The sequence below is a fragment of the Xenopus laevis genome, chromosome 3S (assembly GCF_017654675.1).
Source record: "Xenopus laevis strain J_2021 chromosome 3S, Xenopus_laevis_v10.1, whole genome shotgun sequence".
Taxonomy (NCBI): domain Eukaryota; kingdom Metazoa; phylum Chordata; class Amphibia; order Anura; family Pipidae; genus Xenopus; species Xenopus laevis.
The window spans coordinates 82,239,132-82,264,802 of record NC_054376.1 but is presented as its reverse complement, the minus strand read 5'-3'; the positions used below and the strand labels follow the sequence as shown (position 1 = coordinate 82,264,802).

At 37.2% G+C, this 25,671-nt stretch overlaps 1 protein-coding gene across 2 annotated transcripts in view; it reads left to right on the top strand.

Annotated features, from left to right (window-relative positions):
- Positions 1-25,671, top strand: part of lrrn3.S (leucine rich repeat neuronal 3 S homeolog) — a 135,442-nt gene that overhangs the window by 9,727 nt on the left and 100,044 nt on the right. The gene's annotated exons all lie outside the window — the stretch shown is intronic.

Genomic DNA, 25,671 nt, shown 5'->3' with positions numbered 1-25,671 from the left:
GATACGAATGACCAGCAGCCAGATTACACTGGTTTATGTTTAAAGATTGTCAGAATCAGATGTAGTTGTACTGGTGAGAAGGAATAAGTTATGGTAGGGGAAAGCTGGGCTGAGAGTGGTGAAAGAGAGGGATGTGATGTCAGGGGAAGAAGCTGTTCACTTCCTTATCTTCTGAGCAGGTAGACATTCCACCCCATCCCCTTTTTTTTGCATATTTTGTTAAATGTCAGTAGTTTCTCTTCTTTAGGTTCTCTTATTATTTATTAATAACCGAATGTGGATGTTTTCATGCATGCACTGTTATATTGTGGTTTTGGTAAGGCTATATAGTATAAATGCTAGTCTGCATGGTATCATTCATGTTAAATTAATGTCAAATGCTTGATCAAGCAAATGTTTCCGATCAACATTGGGGTCAGGAAGGACTTGGGTAGTATACCCTAAAAACATTGGCATTTTATTTTATTGTTCTACCTCCATGTGACTGAAAAAAATGCTAATAGCTGATTGGTTGCTAAACAGTGGTGTAACTATAGAGGACGAAGACCCTGTGATTGGGGGGGATGGAGGAACAAGGTGGTCCAGAGTTCAGGGACAGCATCCTCTGTAGTCACAATACTCACTAAAAATGTGCATTGCTTGTGCAGTAGGATCTCAGGCAAGTTGTAGGAGGTGTGGCTTTGTATCATTAAGCCTAATTTCCATGGCTATTGTAGATGGGAGTCAATGTAGATAATGCATTTCATTGAAGCTAGAATTTGAATTATATACAGTTAGTGATGTGTGAATTTCTCCTGTTTCGCTTTGCTGAAAATTTGCGAATTTCCAGCGGAATACACGAAACAGCGAAATTTTTTTTAAAAATGTGTGAAAGTCTTAAATAGATGCCTGCGTCAATTTTGGACGTGCATCCGAAAAGTCGATTGCGTCAATTTTGATGCCGTCAATGGGCGTCCAAATAGTGTTGACGCACGTCGATTTTGACGCGAGCAACCTATTGGACGCAGGTGAGTTTTCGGGGGCAAATTTTCGTAGGAGTTTCGCAAATTTGTTTGCCGCAAATTCGCCCATCTCTATATACAGTATGTTACTTTTTCCATGTCATCAGTAATAGAGTATTTCTGATAGTAATAGAGTGATTTTAATTTGATTATTTTCAGACATTGCTTAAAACTGAGTGCATGGTAAAACTGGGATTTTCAACCTCTGTAGCTGAACTTCAGATTCTCTTCTGAGAACTTGTCAGTTGAAATGCTAATCTTTATGATTTACATTTAGCATCAAATGAAACAAAAATGAACAAATGACTAATGAATTGTGTCCCTTTCTCTGTGATGAACACAGTCTGTTGGAACTAGCATAAACTTTACAAGTATAAATGAAGTGTGAAGTTTGGGGGATCACAGCGGGATTGTTAGCATAAATGCAGGCCATTCCAAGGTGAAAAGAAAAACAGTCTGTTTATTTTGAACACAAAGAGCTTCCAGCAGCAGTCAAAATGTAACAGAAAGAAAACAGCTTCATTCAGCAACATAAAGTCCAGCAATAAACAAAATAGCTTACTTCAGCGTTTTTAAGTTTTCAGTACCCCCCCAAGGTACTATCCAGGCTTGGTCTGTGGGGAAAACACCAGGAAAATATCCACCTGGCTATCAGGCCCCCCCCAGGTGTCTGAAAGTACAGCCGTTCCAACAATACAGCCCAGCCCTCCTGTGCAGCTCCTTCTCTCACACACTGCACACCTGCTGCTGACTCCCTTAAACACCCCTTGGCTGTCCAGCTCACCTTCTGGCTGCTTAACCCTCTGGTGTTTCTTAAAGGGAACATTCTTAAATGGATGGCTCAGAACCTAAAAACCGGGGATACATATCTGCCATCCACTATAAATCCCCTCCGGCTTGTAAAGAAGATAGAAATAGTATATTGTACATATAATAGACATAGAGGGATATTGGCTGTGAATAATTAGTTCAACAAAACACACTGTCTGTTTATATTATTCAACAATACATTATGAGGCATATTTAAAAAGATGTGTTAAAAAAAAAAGTTCTGAAATACACCCAACATCGCCACTTTAAGATGCTCAATCCATGTAATAACATGCATATTTAAAACAATGTGAAATGTATAGATAAATGTAAAATACTAAAAAATAACTAGATTGAATTCCATTATTTATAACAAAATTTCATCAGAAATTCTTTGCTGACTGAATTTGACCAGTTGACTTCAACTGATTATGCCAGGTAAAGCGGCATCATTTGTTTGTGTACAGACCTGACATTACCCTTCTAAACACATCAATTTTGATCTTTGTAACTGATTTATATTTTATGCCTTTTTTGGGGTAGATTTATAAATAGGCACTAACCTGTGAATAGGTATCGAGAAAAGACATACGATTATTATATCATCTGACATTGAACAAATTAGGAGGTCAAAGAGTACAGATTTATTCTTTACTATGCGTTCAGTGGTTTTTAATTGATCAGAGTAATGGATGATTTGTCATATAGCCATCTTAAATTTTTATATAATTTTATATAACAAAACCTAGAGTACTATGACTGGGTAATAGTGATGGGCGAATTTGTTCCTTTCGCTTCGCCATAAAATTCAAGAATTTCCAATGAAATTCACGAAACGCAGCCAGCGTCTTGTTTTTGGACGCCGGCAAATTTCCGTGGCAGTTTCGCAAATTTATTTGCCGGCGGAGAATCGCGGTAATTCACGATAATAAATTAGCCCATCACTACTGGGTAATGGCTATTTAATACAGAAGCACTCATATATTATAGGACACTATAATATAACTATATTGCATAGTCACCTTATTCCCACTTTTCTCTTTTAGCAATTTTTTTATATAGGCTGTAGTGAATTTGTCCCGTTTCGCTTCACCTCAAAATTTGTGAATTTACCGCAAAATTCTCAAAAAATGTATTCGTCTGGCGAATGAATTTGCCCATCACTGCTGCATATGGTTGCCATATTCATCCATCATTTACATAATAAAATGTTACAGGTAAATAGTAAGCCCCTTAAAGGAAAACTATACCCCCAAAATGAATACTTAAGCAACAGATAGTTTATATCAAATTGAATGACATATTAAAGAATCTTACCAAACTGGAATATATATTTAAGTAAATATTGCCCTTTTACATCTCTTGCCTTGAACCACCATTTCATGACTCTATCTGTGCTGCCTCAGAGATCACCTGACCAGAAATACTACAACACTAACTGAAACAGGAAGAAGTGAGAAAGCAAAAGGCAGAACTCTGTCTGTTAATTGGCCCATGTGACCTTACATGTGGTTTGTATGTGTGCACAGTGAATCTTACGATCTCAGGGGGCGGCCCTTATTTTTTAAAATGACAATTTTCTATTTATGATTAACCAACGGCACATACTACTAAAAAAGTATATTATTATGATAATGGTTCATTTACATGAAGCAGGCTTTTACACATGAGCTGTTTTACTCAGTATCTTCTAATAGAGACCTACATTGTTTGGGGGGTATAGTTTTCCTTTAACAAGCACACAATAGATATTTTAAGCATCATATTACATGATGTAACTAAAGACTGAAGCACAAAAATGTCAAGAATGTATTCATTGCATTGATTTTTTAAACAGGATTGCAGTCTGAATGTATTTCTTTTCTATAAAATTCTTGTTTTTAGAGAGCTACATATGATGCTCTGTACAATAAAACAAATGTATTTAGCATTGTGGTTAGACTACTGTTGCTTATGTACAGAAAAGCAATAGATAATATCCAGACATTAGCAGAAACAATCATTCTGCATAATATGAAAAGTTACATTGTTTTAAATTGTTTCAAAACAGCATTAAAGAGAGGCATATCTGAGAAGTAAAATCTGATATGATTATATTATTTTTTAAAACATTCTTACTGAATTCCTTGTGCCATTAGTTACAGTGGATTAATGGCATTGGCATAACAAAATACAGCCCTCCTTCAGAATCATTGGCAAAGGTCTCAAGGAAAGTAATGGGGTTGGGGGCAGGTCAAGTAATTTCTTCTGGGGTGTCCTGCAATTGCATTATCACTATAATTTTTTTTTTCAAGTAAATGCAAGTGCACTTTCTATAAATAGAGAATTGTATCTAGTCTAGAAAGAGGGTTGGAGTTAGTATGCTATTACTGATCTGAAATATTCGCTATGGGGAGAAACTAACTTACAGGTTCCAAATATACACACAAATGATAAATATTTGTTCCATTTTTATATTTTGGAATACTACTGTAATAATACATTTTCCAGATAAACAGCAGAACAAGAAAACAATACATGTAGTTAAGAAAAAAAATGATCTGAAACATTAAAAACAACTTACTAGCCACATCTGTCGAAAAAAAATATGCTGTATTTGATCCCTCAAACCGAAATCAGAGAGGGTTTTTAAAATGGAAAGGTAAATTAAAACAGTAAATTCATGTAAATTTACTTAGAATGCCCTTCTGAGCACTTTTGCAATTTGAATTATTTTAGATATCTAGTATTGTCTGAGCTATTATGAGTTTTCAACGGCTAAACATATTTTATTCAGAGTTTCCGTGCCAGAAGAGGGTTGACTGTGCCACTACATGCCCTTGGCTAGCTGTAGATGTTAAGCTGTGTTGAAAGTCCTACAAAATCTCAAGCCCAGTCAGTGATCAGACATGCCTCCATTTAGTATTTGGTCCATATCAGATCATTGACAAATGTTGTTGGAAGTCTCCAACAGATACCATGAAAAAATGTGCAGAATGTGGTCACAAATTAACAAAATTGCAGAAGAGCAAGTTTGTGCTCAATTGTGGGTTTAGATCCCCTTTAGAAGGACATTGCACTGTAGGACATTTACTGATTGTTTGTGAAAACCTCACTAAGCTTCAAAATGTTTCTAAAGTCCTGCAGGGAAATTAAAGGCCATGGAGACTAAATACAGTATAATAAACAAGTATAATAAATAGTTAACAAGACCCTTTTTCTGCTTAGCCTTAATTTAAGACACATTTATAAGATTCTAACAACATGTTTAGTTACACATTTAGCTTAGTTAGACATTTACTATAGGTTTTAAGTTTCCTGCTAATATTGTAATATAATGTCTATGTAGTATATATTTTATAGTTTTAAATAATCTAAAAAAACACCATGTAAACAATTATATTTGCACACCAGGAGTGTAAACCTTTCTGCATCTTGTGGAACACAATATCATACGCACAACAAACGTCCCCATGCCAGTTATAGCTTCTAATGTTAACTGACTACTGCTGAACAGTAGGGGGATCAAATAGGTAACGTAAAAGCATTGGGCAAATAGTTTTATGGAAAAATTATAAATAGCAGGCAAATACAATTTTATGATAGATGTAAAAAAAAAAAAAGGTTTAATTTCTGGTGCCTTTTTAAGAACAGCAAATTGGCCATCATATTACAGTCCAATACACAATCAAAGTTAATACATCTCCAGACCTATGGCTCAATAAAGTGACTTTTGTACTGCAGGCCTTTCAAAATCCTAGTTCCTATCTTGTCATGGAATGAATATATAGATGATGTAGGTTGGATGGTTTCACATTTTAGCTCCTAGTTTATTAGCTGTCGTTTTATTCTTCCTGTAAGCCTTCCCTGGAAAATTAATTATACATTAATTACAAAGGTACACACAAGATCCTTCAGCATATTTTAAGGCTATTTAAATGCGTATGGCTTCATAGTATTCTACATTTATTTTCAATTTATATTTTCACTTAGAGGATGGAGCAAAGGGATTTATTAGCCATGTTATGTGTTATGTCTACAAGATATGTGGATAAGGAAATTGAATTGTTGTTATCAAGAGGCTCATAATTCTTTGACAGCAAATAGTGTGTGTCACTCATATAGAGGCACAAAAAAGTTGTAATATTAAGGGTAGTAAAGCATTCCCTTGTCTGTGCACAAAAGTACAAGCTGAAAAAGAAAGAATACATGGAAAAAACTTGTTTTGTAGGTTACATTTTGTACATTTTGCCACTGTTCTGGAATAATATGAGAACACTTTCTAGTTTCATATACATTTTGTACACATGGGTGTTATATTTATTGTTGTTCACTTAATTAATTACAGAATTTGGAAGCCTTCTTGAATAATTATAACAGGGTACCAAAATACTATCCTCTGTGTCAAAATATATATTAGTACAGGGTAACATCATTAAAAAAGATGACCTCAGCAATCCTTACTATGCTGATCATGAGTGCAGCATGCTCCAATTGATGCTACAATTACAATTTACTGATAGGCATTGTTTGAGTACCCAAGCAACCTCACTACATGTTTATAACAACAAAGTTGGCATTAAGGATTATCCCTAATGTAGGACAGTTTTAGTAGAAAGGGGTATTGTAGTGCTGTATGTAGGTCTGCTGCCATCCTAGAAAAAGGACCCGTGTGTGCCAACAAGTTGCAGAAGCGATGCTATGGGTGTTGCTGTGCATGACGTAACTTCTGCAGTTGCCAAGCCACATTGAGCACTATACCCCCTCACTTCAAGTCAAGACTCAGATGGTGGCTGGGGAAAGTCTGTAATTTTTCTTTTAAAAAAACTTGATCTAGTACTATATAGATAGAAACATAGATATATGGTGCCTATATAAATATGCCCCTGGTTATTACAAAGTAGAATGTAAATCAGATAGCTGAGAAAAGCACAACCCTGAAAAAAAAAAGTTTTTCACCATTTATGAACTCTGAAATCATTATATACTGATGTCTTATGATGGATACACATACTGTACAGTATATTGTATAAAAGGAGGTGCCAGGGCCGGAACTAGGGGTAGGCAGAGTAGGCACGTGCCAAGGTCGCAAAGCTGGAGGGGCGCCAGGCACGCACCTTCTGCCTCTCCTACCCCTAGTCTGGTCCCCTCTCTGGCCGGCGTGTGTCAGTTTGCACATGCGCGCTGTCACTTTCGCACCGCAACAGATTCTTTTGCGCATGCGCGTGCACACGTTTTTCCGTGCACACCAGATTTTCTGCGTGTGGGCTGCTGGGGCGCTCCAACCAGTTGGGCTGCCTAGGACTTCTGCCCAGGCTGGCCCGGCACTGGGAGGTGCTACATTAGTCTTTAAAGTGACAGTCCACCTTTTACTTAAGGGGTCTATTTATCAAAATCCGAAATTTTCTCAATATTTTCTGAAGACCACTCAGACCAAATCCGCACAGATTCCCCCCCTCCCTATTTTCACAAAAATTTGTTGTGCGGGAAAAGACTTAATACAATCGTAAAAAAATCCAAATAGTACAAATTTTTCGTATTTGTCTCTGAAACCTGCAACGTTTCTGGATTTGATGCCCGAAACCACAAAATCTTCAGATTATTGAATGAAACCCTTTAAAAGTTCGAAGACGGACCTTAATAAATAACCCCCTAAATTTTACATTTTATGTTTTTTTATAAAGGAGTCAACTACAGTATATTGTGAGACAAGTTGTTGCTCGTATTCCCTTTCTTTACTTCTATGATTTTTAACCTATTTTCCTTTCTATTCTGCCTTACTGACTAATTTTTTAAATGATGGTATTTTTGGTATTTGAAGTCAGTGGTCAAGGCATCCAAAGATCAGAATAATTCTGTGGCTAGATTTGTATTGCTTCTAATATTTTTGACATTTATCTTTCTATTCAGAAACTCTCCAATTTATCTTCAAGTCTGTTCTTAGCAACCAGATAAGTTTTAAATTCCAAACTGGAAATTGCTGAACAAAAGGTTAAATAAATGAAATACCGGGAAGTCTAAAAAATAAAGACCAATTACAAATAGTCTTTGTCTACATGATGATATGATAATTTTAAAATGAACTCTTAGGGTCAGATAAAAAAAATATGGATTGTAAGTAGGATGCCATGTCACTGGGGGATACTATAAGGGGTTATTAAGGATTGGAAGTCAATTTCAGTTCTCATTTAAAGATATTATTTTACAGTATTAATATGAAAATGATTGAGGGGACATAGAAGACTGAAAACATTTTTTTTACTGCCCAGTGTAAATAAGTTCTTAATGATTTACAATTCTGACACACCATTCAAAAACATATTTTACTTCAACAGCTCAGCAAGCAAAATCATTCTCTAATAGATTGTGACATGTTCATGCATATTGGGGAACAGCTGTCATAATCTCTTCACTAATCAGTGAGATGGAATATGTACCTTAGTGATAGATTCCTCGGAGATGCAGATTATTTCTGGTCAGAGTAAGCTTTTAGGCCTTCAAGGCTGACAGTGAAATGATAAGAGGCATTTCATGAAAGAGCCTCTGGCAACTGCAAGGGCTATTGATGACCCTTTTAGCACCAATACTTCAATTATTTATGCCTCCCTTCTTTTGTTGATTAAAACATGATACACATAACACACCTCTGGAGGATATAAAATCCTCTAATGGTTTCTAATAGTTATTAATTAGAAATGTAAATATTTCAGCAAGAGACATATTTTACTAGACTGTTTCATAAATAAATCCATGGGTGTCTCATCTTCTTAAGCCTCCTCAATCCAAAAAAGACAAACAGTATGCATGCAGAGATACAGTATCTAGGGATGTAGCCAACGTCGGAAAAAATGTTCGCGAACATGTTCGCGAACTTCCGGGCAAAAATGCGAACGGTTCGCGAACGTCGCGAACCCCATAGACTTCAATGGGAAGGCGAATTTTAAAAGCTAGAAAAGACATTTCTGGCCAGCAAAATGATTTTAAAGTTGTTTAAAGGGTGCAACGACCTGGACACATGTTGACACAGCGCTGCGTTTTGTGCTGTAAAGGGCAGAAATCACACTACGTCACTCAGGTGATGCTTCTGGACACGGAATGTGAAAAAGCTCACACAGCTAGCTGGCAGTTGTTTGAAAATGAAGAACACACTGGGCAAACAAATTGAAACAATGCCTGCAAGGTCAACGTATACACTACAGCAGTGGATACGGAATATATTATTGCTGCTTGAAAAACGTCACTCAGGTGGTGTTTCTGGAGACGGTATTATTATTGATATTTAGACAGAATGTGAACAAGCTCACACAGCTAGGTGGCAGTTGTTTGAAGAACACACTGGGCAAATAATGCCTGCAAGTGCACTACTATTGGTGCACTACTATGAAGAACAGCAAACAGCACTGGACACGTTAAAGAACAGTAAGATAAGTAAAATAAAAAAATATGTACCGTATATACTCGAGTATAAGCCGATCCGAGTATAAGCCGAGGTACCTAATTTTACCTACGAAAACTGGGAAAACTTATTGACTCTAGTATAAGCCTAGACACAACTACAGCCCTGTCTCCCAGCAGCGCACCTTCCGCCAAAGAGACTCCCCCAGCGATCGACCGGACTTCTTTGCAAAGTTGATGGTGACAGAGAATTGTGCAGAGAGTGCTGTGTGTCATAAAACCATCACTGATCTTTCGTATAACCAACAGATGGCGCTGTGTGATATTGCTATCACTGTTAATCCTTTATTCAACCAACAGATGGCGCTGTATGATATTGCAGTTACTGTTATTCTTTGATATAACAACAGATGGCGCTGTGTGATATTGCAGTCACTGTTATTTTTTGATACAACCAACAGATGGTGCTGTGTGATATTGCAGTTACTGTTATTCTTTGATATAACCAACAGATGGCGCTGTGTGATATTGCAGTCACTGTTATTCTTTGATACAACCAACAGATGGCGCTGTGTGATATTGCAGTAACTGTTATTCTTTGATACAACCAACAGATGGCGCTGTGTGATATTGCAGTCACTGTTATTCTTTGATACAACCAACAGATGGCGCTGTGTGATATTACAGTCACTGTTATTCTTTGATACAACCAACAGATGGCGCTGTGTGATATTGCAGTCACTGTTATTCTTTGATACAACCAACAGATGGCGCTGTGTGATATTGCAGTCACTGTTATTCTTTGATATAACCAACAGATGGCGCTGTATGATATTGCAGTCACTGTTATTCTTTGATACAACCAACAGATGGCGCTGTGTGATATTGCAGTCACTGTTATTCTTTGATATAACCAACAGAGGGCGCACTGTTATTCTTTCATAAAACCAACAGAGGGCATTGTGGGATATTGCAGTCTCTCCCCAAGTGAACTGTTGGTATAGGAATGATTAAAAGTGACTGCAATCTCGGCTACTGCCCGCTGACCCGAGTATAAGCCGAGGTAGACTTTTTCAGCACATTTTGGATGCTGAAAAACTCGGCTTATACTCGAGTATATACGGTATATGTATATTAAAAAAAAAAAAATAATCTGGTTGGTGCTGAACTACTAGGAGCAGCACACCAGTCCCACTCCCCAACACAGCTAGACTAATAGCACTGGGCTCTTATAGTAGCAAAGTAAAAAAACAAAAAAGAAAATAAAAGCAGTCCTTACAAGGACTATTGGGTTACAGGCAGCAGTCAGCAGATGAGAGTTCAGCAGCAGTGCCCACAGAAGCTACATACAGAGCACTGCAGTAGAAGGTAGATTACTAGCCAGCAAAGCTACCTAACCTAAAATGTCCCTCAAATCCCTGCAGAGTTCTGTCCCTACAATACAGAGCAGTATCAAGTAGATTACTAGCCAGCAAAGTTACTATCAACTGTCCCTCAAATCACTAACAGCTCTCTCCCTACACTAGCTCTTCCAAGCACACACAGGCAGAATGAAAAAACGCTGCAGGGCTTCAGTTTATATATGGAAGGGGAGTGGTCCAGGGGGTGTGGGGGTGGTCCAAGAGGGAGAGCTTCCTGATTGGCTGCCATGTATCTGCTGGTCTGGGGTGAGAGGGCAAAAATAAGCGCCAGCTAAGGCGAACCCAAATTGGCGAACGTCGCGCGACGTTCGCGAACATTCGGCGGACGCGAACACCCGATGTTCGCGCGAATTAGTTCGCGGGCGAACAGTCCGCGACATCCCTAACAGTATCTATGTTTATGAATATGAGCTGCCTTATTTCCTACTCAGTCCCCCTTGTTAATGTGGGAGCTTATGATTTGTAGATACTGCTGCACTGTTACAAGATGGCATTGCCATTACAGAAACTTTAACTCACGTTTCTGGATTCTCCTCTTACTGATAACTTCAAAAAATAAAACAGAGGCACAGTATGCTCCGAGTTGAGGAATATCTGTCTTAAAACCTCCTACTCATTGACTCATCAGAATGCAGTGCAGATTGTGTGGTACTATATGTAGCCTAAAATTAAGAAGAACTAGTTAAAATATTTATTAAGTCACAGGCAAAATGTTTGAATCTGAAGTGAAAAGCTGTATGTATATTTTTAAATGAGCCAAGTTGCAAACCAGGCTCATATTCAGCCAGGGCAGACCTGTCTCTACACTACTGTTAGTCCTGCATACAGTCGGTGTTGGACATTTGAGGACAAAGGAAAGAGTGCCCAGAGATGCAAGGTGCTTTACAACCTAGTACTTAACTCAGGGTATAAACAGGATACAGGAATTCCTTGTGCCCGTGATTTGCAATTTTATTGGATCAATTATGTACTAAAGAGTTGATTTCAACTTTGTATTTTCCCATTTTATGAAGACATTTATACCTTTCTTTGAAATAATATAATGTGCCAGTATAGTATGGGAAGACGTAAAAAAACCATTTCTACATCCTAGAATTTAACCTACTTTCTTCTAATATGAACTGATGCCCTTGGGTCCATTGGTTGGACCTGCTGATGAGAGTTTATTCTATGGACATCTTTTATTTCTGTACAAAGTATTTACATCCCGTCTTAAAGAGATACAGACACTGTCAATTATAACATTGCCTTTGTATGCTAGTTATAAATTTGCCCAATGCTTTTACATTCCCTATCTGATCCCACCATGTTCTTCTATGAGTGGGGTGCTATATTTGTGCAATAGAAAAGACTATTTTCCAGGAACACTTCCTGCTCTGCTACTGCAGAGGTTACCAATGTTCATTGCTGAGTTAGGCATTTTTACATGATGCACCAGTTGCAATATACAGAATTAAGAGCATGGTCCTGTTGTCTTTCAGATAGTAATCCATAGCATAATAGTTTACAAACATATTGAAAACTGTTGATATGCCACTGCAAACTAGTTTTACACTGTCTTTAGAACATACAGCCCGCAGTGAGCTACAGCAGACAGACAGTTACAGTTGCAGAATCAGTGCACTGTTGCACAGTAGTTAATACTGGACACATATCCTTTATGTTGCAAGATAAAAAGTTTACTATTTTATAAAAGCCATCCTACTATATTTGTATGATTGCTATTTATTATATGTATTGACAAAATAGTATTACTAGTACAGTATTATGTTATATCACCATACCTTCCAATATCTGAAAAATGTAAAAAAAATGACAAACATTAGCACCGCTATGCGTGGCAACATTTTTCAACCATGCCCATTTTATGGTCATATCCCCTAATTACCATGTCCATTTTATAAAATTTGGCAGATTATGAAAGTATGAAAAATTTCTGTAAATTTTAGGGCCGTGTTTTTTGTGTCATAACAGTTTTGCTAATGAAGGTGAAATTGCCCTTTAAGCTTTGAGTCACAGTTTCCCCAAGAGACTTGCTCATTTTAAATTATTACAATTGTTTCTATGCTTATCTTAAATTGTTACAAATCTATTGAAGTGCAGTTTAACAGTGTTCTGGGCTCTATGCCAAAAAAGCTTCTTGTTTTAATTGTTTGAGAAGCGTAGTATCTTTTTCTGGCACCAGTGCAGGAGATCATAGAGAAACTCAATACATTTCAGTTAGAAACCCAGGATGTGGGCTGAGCTGTCAAAATCGTCACTGCCCTGCAGGAAACTGGACAGTTGGGAGGTATTACCTGTATACTGAATTACTTGTATAGAAGTACAGTATTTGTTTAACTGATTTAGGAACTTTTGCATGATGCACCAGTTCCCATGTGTAGGACTGTTCCTGTTGTCTTTCAGCTACCTGCAATAAATCTAATTAATTCTCTCTTGCCCTACCCTCACACTCATTTTAACATGTGCAACAGAAGTAATCCATTAGCATTAGAAACTATGACAGGTTGAGAAGGGATAGTCATGCAGTCATGTTAGAAACTTCAAGTAACACTTACAAAAACAGACCTCTCATTGAAATACAATCAACACAACATAGTTAACTTTTAGGGGGTTATTTATTAAAGTCGGATTTTTTCTGTTCAAATTTTCAAAAGGGAAAACACCATTTATTTGGAGGAAAAGAAAAACTAATTTTTTTGTGATTTATTAAACCCAGATGAAGAAAAAAAGTACTCCATCTCAAACCTGCTCAGGTCATGTACAAATCAATGGCAGATGTCCCATTTACATTTGGAAGATATCATGATCTGCGTTGGGTGTCGTAAATTGATTGAAAGGGAGGGTAATTGGGGAGAATTCTCTGCAACGGTACTGAATAGTTGCAGACTCCATAGAAATTTTCAACAACTACTGCTTACCCTCTCTGTTCCACCTGTAGCCACGTATTTTTAATTGTATGTGTTTTAGGGACACACTCCCACACTGCTTCCAGGTATGAGGAATAGGAATACTGCACGGAATTTAGTAAATGTATTGATAACCAGAATTTTTTGTGTAAATTTATTGATCAATACGGTAAAAATGTGCACAGATCAAAGTGGTTTTAAGAAAATCGTGAGAAAGTTTCGGATTTTAGTAAATAACCCCTTAATGTACATTAGTATCTTGCAGACCATTTTTTTAGTGTCCTTATCACTTTAAGTGCCTCCTTTCCAGTACAGCAGCACATGCAATGCCAACTTAGCCAACCTTTCCTTATAACTAAAACATCATACCCATTATAAGCTTAGTTGCTTTCCTTCTGATATCTTTGAGACCACGTCTACTGCAACCCTGATGGTCCAAGTTCCTACTTATAGCATCATAGAAATATATTACATTTTTCTGACATTATCTCTCCTCCATAAAACCATCCTGATTACTATGTATAAAGCCATTCTCTTGAATGTGATATCTTGCAAACATTCAAACTTCTTGACCACAATAGCTGTCAGTCCTAGAGTCCTGTATTTGCCAGGTTGATGGTTTAATTCTGAGCACACAGGTTGGGGTCAAAAGCAAACTAACTGAACAATTAAGTCCCATTTGTCCCCTTCTAGTTGCTGACTGATTACCAGGTTAGAGAGCAAAGGAGGAAATTGTGTTCTGCTATTATATTAGACAATCATACACTCCAGCCTTTATAAAATACACTTTTGGCTAACTATATTGATTTTTTTTGCACAGCCTATATTTTTACCCTGTTTTAAACTGTTTTTTTTAAATACTGGAATTACATTAGCTATTCTCCAGTCCATTTGTACCATATAATTTAAATGGAAGTCTGAGATGAGAAAATCAGAAAAAAAGTGGTCTGGCTAAAATTAAACTAAGTTCCCAAAAGTGTATTACATCAAGACCCAGATCCTTGTTAACATTAATTTTGCCTAAACATTTAAATTCCAGATCACTCATCAGCTACTCACAACTAGTTTGAGCTGAGCTGTGAGCACCTACTGTATATCAAGCTGGTCCCTGTGATCAAAGTATATACATTTTTTTCACTTTTTACTACTGATATATTTTTAAAAAAAACTTTTGGGATTCATTGCTTGGGTGCAACCAGTTTCTCATTTTTTATTTTTACTTTCCCGATTGCTGCTTTACTGTATTTGTTTCAGTATTTGTTTGTAACATGCTTCTTCATGCCTATTAACTTCCCAACTTCTGAGTTAAGCCAAGTGGGGAGGTCCTTAATGCTTTTACATTTTTCTTTAATGAAATACATTGAGAACAGTAATTATTCATTATTTTAATTGACAAGCTTGCATGTTCTGTGATTTTAATTTGAAAACTTTCTGCCTCAATCTAACAGCTAAAGTAATGTTTATAGGGTGCGAGTTTGCTAGCCTGAAATGTTTTTTTTTTTTGCAACAAACATTAAGAGGCCCATTTATCAAAGGTCCAATTTCTAATAAAGTCAAATATACTCGAAATTCAAATGGGATGTTATTTAATAAAAAAATATAATATCTAAAACTCAAACTAATATTACCCAAAATCGTATTCGAATAAACTCAATCGAGTTTTTTCTCTGAAAAAAACTCGAATGTCAAGAAGGCTATTAAAGGGATCCTGTCATCGGAAAACATGTTTTTTTCTAAACACATCAGTTAATAGTGCTACTCCAGCAGAATTTTGCACTGAAATCCATTTCTCAAAAGAACAAACAGATTTTTTTTATATTCAATTTTGAAATCTGACATGGGGCTAGAGATTTTGTCAATTTCCCAGCTGCCCCATGTCATGTGACTTGTGCCTGCACTTTAGGAGAGAAATGCTTTCTGGCAGGCTGCTGTTTTTCCTTCTCAATGTAACTGAATGTGTTTCAGTGAGACATGGGTTTTTACTATTGAGTGTTGTTCTTAGATCTACCAGGCAGCTGTTATCTTGTGTTAGGGAGCTGCTATCTGGTTACCTTCCCATTGTTCTTTTGTTTGGCTGCTGGGGGGGGGGGGGAAAGGGAGGGGGTGACATCACTCCAACTTGTAGTACAGCAGTAAAGAGTGATTGAAGTTTATCAGAGCACAAGTCACATGACTTGGGGCAGCTGGGAAATTGACAATATGTCTAGCCCCATGTCAGATTTCAAAATTGAATATAATAAAATCTGTTTGCTCTTTTGAGAAATGGATTTCAGTGCAGAATTCTGCTGGAGCAGCACTATTAACTGATTCATTTTGATTTTTTTTCTCACATGACAGTATCACTTTAACATCTTCAAATGGGTCCCCAGAGCTCTGTCATTGACTTATACACGAAATCAGCAGGTTTTAGTCTAATTTAATTATTCCCAGGGTATAGGTTTGATAAATCTCAAAAATTCGAATTTAAATTAAAATTCGAGCTAAGTTTGGATAATTCAAAATTTTAATTTGAGAGTTTTGACCAAAAAAAAATTAAAAATGTTTAATTCTAATTTACTATTCACCCTTAATAAATCTGCCCCTAAATGAGATACAGTGTAAAATGATCCATGTTCCAGTTGGCCACTATTATCCTGATGTTTAAATACTTTTTTCCAGTTACATTTGTAATTTGTTCTTGGTTGTTAGAGATCACTAGATCCAATACAGTGTCCTTCTGTCTGTTTGCCTAAATAAAGTGTTTTGGAAATGCACAAGTATATTATCAATCACAGATCTAAGTGATTTAAAAAAGCAGTGCATGCCCTCAAGGGTTCCAAAAGTCAGGATATAGCATGTGCTGATCAAAAGTTACTGTAGGTAGCCTTGATGTACTTATGGAAAGTGAATGAGCATCCTTAGGAATATTTTCTAAAGAGGTAGATTTCAGAGATATAAATAAACAACAGATATTATGATTAGGGATGTCGCGGACTGTTCTGCGGCGAACTTGTTTGCGCGAACATCGGCTGTTCGCGTCCGCCGCAAGTTCGCGAACGTCGCGCGACGTTCGCCAATAGGCGTTCACGTCAAAATCGTTCGACCATTCGACCATTCGATCGCTAAAATCGAAAGATTTTCGTTCGATTCGAACGAAAATCATTCGATCGAACGATTAAAATCCTTCGATCGTTCGAATCGAACGATTTTCGGATGTTCGAAGTTCGCGAACTGTTCGCGAACTGTTCGCATTTTTTGCCGGTGTTCGCGAACGGCGTTCGCGAACACATTATCGGCGGTTCGCTACATCCCTAATTATGATGAAGATAATCATTAGACACTGCATCAGGCAGATTGCTACACTCTCCAATTCCTTTTAATATTCAGTTAAAGCTCATTAGGCATTTTTAAACATTTTATTCTGTCAAGAGACATTGGATTCACTGAGTCCTTGTCATGACAAGTGAAAGAAGTAAGACGATATAGAATTTGTTACATTCTCGGGCACAATTTTAGAACATTATTTGAAAATTGCTAACCTAAACGCAGATCTGTTGCTTAGATGCCAAGGTTTTATGGTGATCCAGAGGGTCATTTTATAATATTATATTCTGTGGTTCCTTCCCCAGACGTAAATGAATATTTAGGTGAGATATGAACTAATATAAATGTGTTGGACACTACAGTATAAAATTAAAAAATGGCACTTGGCACAGCATGATTTAATTTGAGAAGATGCATTTGCCTGCCTGTGCCATGGCCTTCTGTAATGAAAGGACAAGCGTAAACTGAAATGTGAGAGCAGCAAGCACACTGGTTATTAAGGCTTTTAAATGTATCCATTACCGAAATTATTATTCTCCATTCTAACATTATCATTTTCTTTCTGATAATGGAGGCAAATAGAGTTGAAAGCATGTTACATTATTTCCAACTTTGGTTTCAGATGGATGATGGTAACTCTTGATGATTGACATTCAAATGCAAAATAAGGGTAAATAAACTGCTGACATTCCAAAAAATAACCATAACCTACGAACTGTGATTTCACTCAAATCACAGAAGTTGTAATACCTTGTTCAAGACAAAACACAACGATCAATGACCAATATAAATTGGATAATCAGTAGTATTTTCAACAAACAGGCACTTTTCAATTAAAATTTCAATACAAAAAAAACAAAGCTTATTCTTTTGACACCAACACTGACTGATCCACTAGCAGGCTGAAAACCTCAGAAACCTGCTATTGACGATCCTTATCAATCCTAACATCTGTATTGGCTTTTCCATCCACAGTTAATAAACCCTCTGTTATATTTCATATTTTCTCTGTCTCATAGAGCATTCTGTGAAAATGTACAGTACCTTCCCAGTTTTCACAGCTGCTGTGTCACAAAACATACAGTAGACGGATAGGGATTGACTACATGATATCAAGAAAAATTACAAAGAAATAAAGGACGAGCAAACTTTATTGCACTGAATTTCACAACAAAATTTGTAGTTTCACCAACAGAGAAAAAAAATGTGCACCCATACTTAAATGTTGCCAAAAAAAATGGTTAAAACACAGATAGCTTTTTTATGTGACCCTTGCCTTACGTCAGTCAATAGGATCTGAGCCATCCCCCATCTATCTGGATGCTGTGTTAAATAAATTAGAAGAAAAGATGGGAGCCTTTTTTCTATAAAGAACATTGCTATTACAGGTCTAAAAATGCCGTAACCACAATGTAATTTTGCCTTTTCATTGACTCCAATAGAGTTCATCAAAATTTTGTCATTTTGCTAATTTTCCACTGTTTCGTGAATATTTTGGTGAAGCACTCATCACTACCAGCAATTTTTCAGATCATCTATAAAAGGCAAGCAATGCGCAATCATAAGATCCATGTAAGGCATTCAAAAGAGTGTGAGCTAAACATTTTTTATTGAATGCCCTATTAAAGGTTATTGGCTTTGTTCAGTTACATGGATATAGACTATTTGCACTCAGTAATTGCATATGACAGTTGCCTAAATTACTTTGTAGTATTTACCGTAATAGAACCTGCAGATGAGACCTTGGTAGTCTCTCCCTTTCTCAAGTCTGTGCATCCATTTGCTCCTAACTAGAGGTAATGCGTAATGTATGGCTGAACTAGTGAGTTTTTACAGAATACAGAGTACATTAGTATACTGCCCATATCTTAACATATATCCATTCATAGATAAAACCGGCTAGGACCTTGAAAATCAATTACACTTGATTATCCATTTCTCCCTGTCTCAGTTAGCACTTCTGTGTAGTGCATCTTCTTGCTTCTAAATAGAGGTAATGGTTACATTATGACCACTGCAGATACTGAACAGCATCTTGTAGTCCTAGTCTTTTAGAGATGTTTAAACACATACACATTATTACATCAGTATATTACACATATATCCGGACATATTTCAAATAATACACAAAGTATGAGAAATGTCTCAGTTTATTAATCACAAACTACAAGGTACATTTAAAAATGGTGGCTGGCTTATTAGAGTAGGTTTAACTTAGCTTTTAGCTGGCATTAAAACCCATGGCTGTAATCAAAGGGGCAATTTAGCATGGGAAACTGCAGTGAAGCGTCTATGATTTGTCTTTGGACTGCAGGTATGTTTAGAGTAGAGGAAACTATAAAGATTCTCTAAAGATTCATTTTTTATAAATAAAACAGAACAAAAAAAAATTAGATTGTAACCTTTACAGTGGCTATGTGCGAACAAGAGTTTTTCCACACGGCACTGCATCAAATAGAAAGCTCTAAATATTAATGAAGATTTTATTATAAAAGATAAGAAAGGAAGGTCGGATATCTGTAAACTGTCGGTCAAATTTAATCATCTAGAAAAATAATATGTAGCAGAAACCTACAAAATATAACTTTGCCTATACAGAAACAATAAAAAAGAAATCCTATAAACCACAAAATGTCAGTTTAAAAAAGTAATAGCAATAATAAATGTAATACAGGGTCAAATGTTGTATATTCAGTGCTGCATTAATAGCCTATTAGGCCTGGAGCTGAAAAATTATGACAAGCACATTTGAAAAATATTTTTTATTATAGATGTAAAACAAAAGTGAAGGGTATATTATGAAACATTGATAAAAGCTTAATTTGTTAAGGCTGATTAATTTATTGCTTTGCATCCTGTTTGTTAACAAAGTGTTTTGCCACTGTTACTTGAACATACAGCACATGGCAAATATTTTATTCTGCAGATTGCTTAATATTTGGCACCATGTTGAGCTAACTTTATAGACAAAACAAAGAATGGAATATTGTGTTGTTTACTTTTATTATTTTGTCTATTGTGTAGGGAAAAAGCAAAGATAAAACATAGTCCTTCCTCACATTGGAGACAAGTAGAATGTACAGGATGTAAGGATGAATGCCAAACAACAGGGTAACGTCATTCCTCCAACATATCAACAATGATCTCAACACACTGACATGAAAATAAAAAACATGATTTAATTTATATACACATGTCAAGTACCCATCTGCTTGTTATATCTAAGGTGATGAATGATTTTAGATACATCATTTTACTTGCAAAAGAACATTTAGAATGATCAAGTGGTTTGCCTTGATTGTCAAATCAATGATGAATGGACAGATACTGTATGAGGGGGCCATACACGTCTATGGCCACTGTTTTATTGTTTTGTTCATTTGGGCTGACTGCACAAATGATCAAAATAACAGAAGCATGAGTTGTAGAGCTCCACCAAGATCAGAGAAATATTTGTATAAAGGCCCTGACTTGCACTCTGTTGCAAGAAAAGCATTCTGAATAAAGTCAGAAGAATTTAGGGAATAATCAAAGAATCTCAAAAGAGTAAAAGATAAAATGCAGAACAAAGCCATAGGCAAGTCAGCCAGGTAAAACTCATAAACAATCAATAACAAAAATAGGCAGGACCGTGGTTGAAACAAGGTTATGGATATTTGTCCTTCAATTCTAGCAAATTATCCCTGGAATATATTTCCAGGGATAATTTGCCTTTCAAAGTGAAAAAAGAATGTGTATGTCAGGTCAGAATGGCAGCCTGTAAAGAATTAAGATGGCCATAGACACAATGATTTGATCATTTGAATCTCCGTTGCGTATGATTTTCGGGCCGTTTGTAGAGTGTCCCGACATTTTTTGTGCGATGGTGATTGGTCGATCGGACAAGTTAGAAAATTTCTGTTGGCTACCGATATCTCTGAATGTATTGCCAATCTGATGATATCAGTGGGAAACTGTCACCAGCTTTTGTCAGACATAACTTTCATATGATTGCCGTCAGGGGCAGAACATTGTCTGATCTTTTCTTTTACTATTTTATTTGATCTGAATCAGGAGATTGCACCGTACAATTGTTTGTCTGACAACTAAGATATATCTGCACGTCTATGGCCAGCTTTATCCTTGATCCTTGGTCCTTTTAATTAAAGTGAAGCATACAGTTCTATAGTTCTAACACTAGGTGCAGTTTGGCAGGCAAGCAGGATTGCCGCAGTGAGAACAGGTGGGTGCCTAGAAGAAAGATAAAAAAGTGGGTTGGAGAACATTGCAAAGCTATCAGGCTGTTGCAAGAAAAGGAAAGTCTGTAATTGACATAAATTACAGTATATATTATAGCCATTATATAAATAGTTCATATTCTCCCCAAGTCAACGCAATGTGCTATGTGTTGGAAAGGAAGTGATGCAAACTAATACATGGTGACCACCGATAAAGATGTAGCTGAGTAAAGTAAAATTAACCTGTCAGGAGAAAAATGTGCAGAAAGTTGTAGAAATAATACAGAACTGCTTTAAATAGTGCACATCATGCCAGAGCAGTTATTCTCTAGAAGCCCTTGTGCTAGAGAAATAACCCGCTGCAGTAACATGCTAATCAAGTATGGTTGAAGTGTGTATGTGGCCATATGTGACATATGAAAGGAAAATATTATTGCACAATTAAGTGGCAAAAACATATTCACAGTCAACCAGTGGCCTTTAAGTGAGAGTGAGCATATGCAAGACAGGCTGTTGCCAAGAGAGTTAAGCTGAAGTTGGTAATAATTTCATCTGATATGAAACGCAATATTAACTTTATTTTACCTCATTTTAGCTTTTGATCGGACTATTAGGAAATGGCAGACTGCAGAAATCCTGTAAAATCCTGGTTACTATTTAAAACAATATAATGGCCTTTTAGGAATGGTATAATCAAGTACCACAAAATGAGCTATTACCCTAGAGCTATGAAAAGAACAAATATGTATTTAGTTAACTGAGCTCAGATAGAAAGCCTTAGCTAACATTGTGCTATTAAAAAAAAAGAAAAAAAGATTTATTGACTAATATCTGCTTTTAAAACAAAGTATTCCAAGAATAGCATGGCCTTAATTATGATAATGTAAAATGGGTATTACTTTAGCTCTAAGGAATTGTGAGCTCCCTTTTCTTTATGAAGTTATAAGCCTATGGGCAGCTTAGATATGTTGCTTTACTGAATGTATTTGCATCATGGCAGTCAGATAGCTTTAGGATAGGGCTAAAAGGACATTTTTCATGGGCCTTGAGAGGAAAAACATAAACAGAAAGTTTAAGGGAGTTATTTATTAAAGTCTGAATGCTAAAAACTTGAAAACATAACATTTTTTTTGAGATTTATTATACCCCGAGGATGGAAAAAGTCTGAATCTGAAAATCTGCCATCTCAGACTTGCCAAGGTTGTATGTATGACAATGGGAGAGGCAGTATCCTATTTGGAAGGTTATGTGGTCTGCACTGGAATTAGCCCCAAAATCTGACTTTTTGGTCAAAAATCCGAAAAATTCTGACTTTTCGGGAAAAAAACGAAAATAATAATAATAAAAATAAATAGTACGATTTGTATTTTCACTCCATTTTATTCAGTTTTCCCCCAATCCGACTAAATTGTTTTTTTTTTTATTTCAAATATTTTTATTTGTGTTTTAAACATATGACAATATTTGAATATATAGATTTCCCAGGGTATAAGCTATTTGGTACAATTATTGTCCAGACACAGACACATGTGAATCATGTTATCATACAGGTAAGATAAGGACCCTTTATTGGGCAAAAGCTGCAAACATAACGTCTCAAAAGCAGTGGGAAGAGGGAATGTGGGCCCTTCATGTAACGATTTTATATAGTGCGTAATTTAACTGTAATGCAGCCATTCAGCCTGAGGAATTCTAAATTGTTTTTTTCAATAATAAATAAGGTCAAATTGTGGATTCTAGTTTGGTCGGACTTTTGTATTTGGATTTTGATAAATTACTCCATGAGCTTCTGGTAGCAAAATCCAGAGACATGGCACAGATTTTAGAACAGAAAATGAAGACTGACACAACCTTTCACATTTAAATGCTGCTTTGCTGGCTTTTATGTTGCACAAACACAAATCTTCAGCCCACTTGCTTCACATAGGGAATCACATTCGCTTCACATAAGCATTAATAGCCCCAATTTATAACCTCACTGGTGTAGACGTTAATTCTTGTTTTCCTTTAGCCCTCATTGGCCTTTAGTGGACACAAACCCCAGCATCCTCTCTAGGACACACTTGAGACACTCTCTCCTGGGAGGGTTTCTCTCTTCCTCTCCAGTCCTTTGGAGCTTTCAACAACTCTATGACATGGGGAAATCACTTTTTCTTCCCAACTGCACACTTCTCCTTCACTCAAGGAGTTTCTCACGTGGCCCCTCATCCTCCTCCACTCCAGGAGGTATCCAGGGGAAGCTCTGAAGTGTTGCTCCACACCTCTTTTTAACTACAGCTCACCTGTAGCTAATTACTTAGCTACCTCTAGCTTAGGCAGCTGCAAAACACTTAATGGAGCAAGGAATGGAAGCCCACCCTGCTCTCTTCCATTCACTCCAGGGACCCATAATCCTAAACTGGTACACAACTACAGCCTTGCTTGCTGCAGAAACACACATATTTACCTAGAGTTTTATATTCAACAGTCTAATACTGGTGAAATATACACAAACTCACTATCTTTTTGTAGACCCATCTTACACCCTAAGAGACGTAATGTATTAGGGGTCATTTACAAAAATATGAAAGAGATGCAAAAGGGGTGCAAGCACCCGTCATGTGCCTGCCTATATTTCTTAACCCATCCACTAAAATAAATAGGGCTACTTTCCATGCTTCAAGCAAAGTGCCCTGCTACACTACTTGTTGTACTATTCCCTCACATATGCTTCACCTATACATTTTAATTACAAAAATGTTTTACCCACATAATATTAGGTTTATGATCTATGTGAGTACATACACTATACTTGTTTGTCAGTTAATAAAGTTATATAATTTGAAGCAATTGCCACTAGCCGAATGTGAAAAAAACGTTATGTGAAAGCCATTAATTTGTATACCTTGCAATAGTCCACTGATTATTTGATTGGTGACTAGCTACTAGTGTATCTTTCAAATGTTTGACCCCTCTTACCGATATGCTTGTTTTGTTTGTTATAGTGGTACACAAAACATACCACCTTGCTAGATATTTTAACTTTCTCATCAGTTTTAAGGTTTTCATTTACCGGATTATGCATTGATGAAATATATTTTGCATCTTCTGTAGATTAATGTTCTTCACTGTGCTACCGTTCTTGCACAAGCACACGGCTTAACCTATAGGTATTTTCTGTATAAGTGGGGATGGATGGTTGCTACTAACCTGTACAAGAAATACAAAGCAGTTGGCTTCCACAATACACCAGACACGAGAAAGCCACCCTCTTGTAAATATATGGAAATGCTATATATCTACATCAAAATTTTTTTTAAAAAAAATTCGTTAGTACACAACGAAAAAAACCAAGACAAATTATACTTTAAAATCCCAAAGTCTTTATTAATAAATAACTTACAGAAACTCTGCTTCCTGTCCTCTACAGAAACGGCGACAGGGCGACCATCCATGGTGCGGTGCTCGATTTCTCCTCTCTGGCTCTCTGCTGCTGGATCATTTAGCTCCCACATGAACGATGCGGCTGCTCTCTGTGCTGCTTTGCTCTCCTCCCTCCCAGCAAGCTCTGCACTCCCATCTTCCCCTCCTCGTCTGGGTCACAGCCGCCACATCCCCCAGCTCTTGGAAAGAAGATACAGCAGCCCGGGGCCTCCCCTCTCCCTGTCAGGTAAATAATAAAAATAATCCCTTTGTGGGCCCTGTGTCAGACGTTGAGTCCGGTAGTGGTGACGCACCTGGGTGTGTGTATGGGCATTTATAGAGAGCTGGCGGGCCTGAAGAGAAGCCCCGAGCTGGCACCATTTTCTGTGAGAGGAGCCCAGGGGGAAGGTGTATGTGAGAGCCGTGTATTTGTGAATTGACTGTAACTGAGCGGCTGTGTGAATAGGAGTGTGTGCATGTCCGTGCAGCCGCCACAGCTCTCCCATTGCAGCCTCCCTGTGACTGCACTGTCCCTCTCTCTCTCTCCCCGCCCGGCCACTTTCATTTCTGCCTCCTGTCAGGGGACAGACCCACACTGTCAGGCTGGAGAGACCGGGAGAGGGGAGGCCCCAGGCTGCTGTATCTTCTTTCCAAGAGCTGGGGGATGCGGCGGCTGTGACCCAGATGAGGAGGGGAAGATGGGAGTGCAGAACTCGCCAGGAGGGAGGAGAAGTAGCGGAGAGCAAAGCAGCGCAGAGAGCAGCCGCATGGTTCATGTGGGAGCTAAAGGATCCAGCAACAGAGAGCCAGGGAGGAGAAATAGTGCGCCACTCCATGGATGGTCGCCATTTCTGTAGAGGACAGGAAGCAGAGTTTCTGTAAGTTATTTATTAATAAAGACTTTGGGATTTTAAAGAATAATTTGTCTTGGTGTTTTTTTTCGTGTACTAACAAATTTTTTTTTTTTAAAAAAAAAAAATTGATGTTACTGGTCCTTTCTCTGGAGAGAATGCTTGAGCATAAATCGGCAGTTAAATTGAAGAAATTGGATCAGGCTGTGTCATGTCATTTTGCCGAGATGGGCCATGGGGTTCAGCAACTAAAGTTTCAGGTGGTGGATAGCATACCTCAGTAAAATGTCAAGAAAAAAGAACCTTTGTGGATACGCCGCCTTGAGACTCTGTAGCCCCATGGCCTTAATTGGGAATATGACCTACATCCCATATTCCAATAC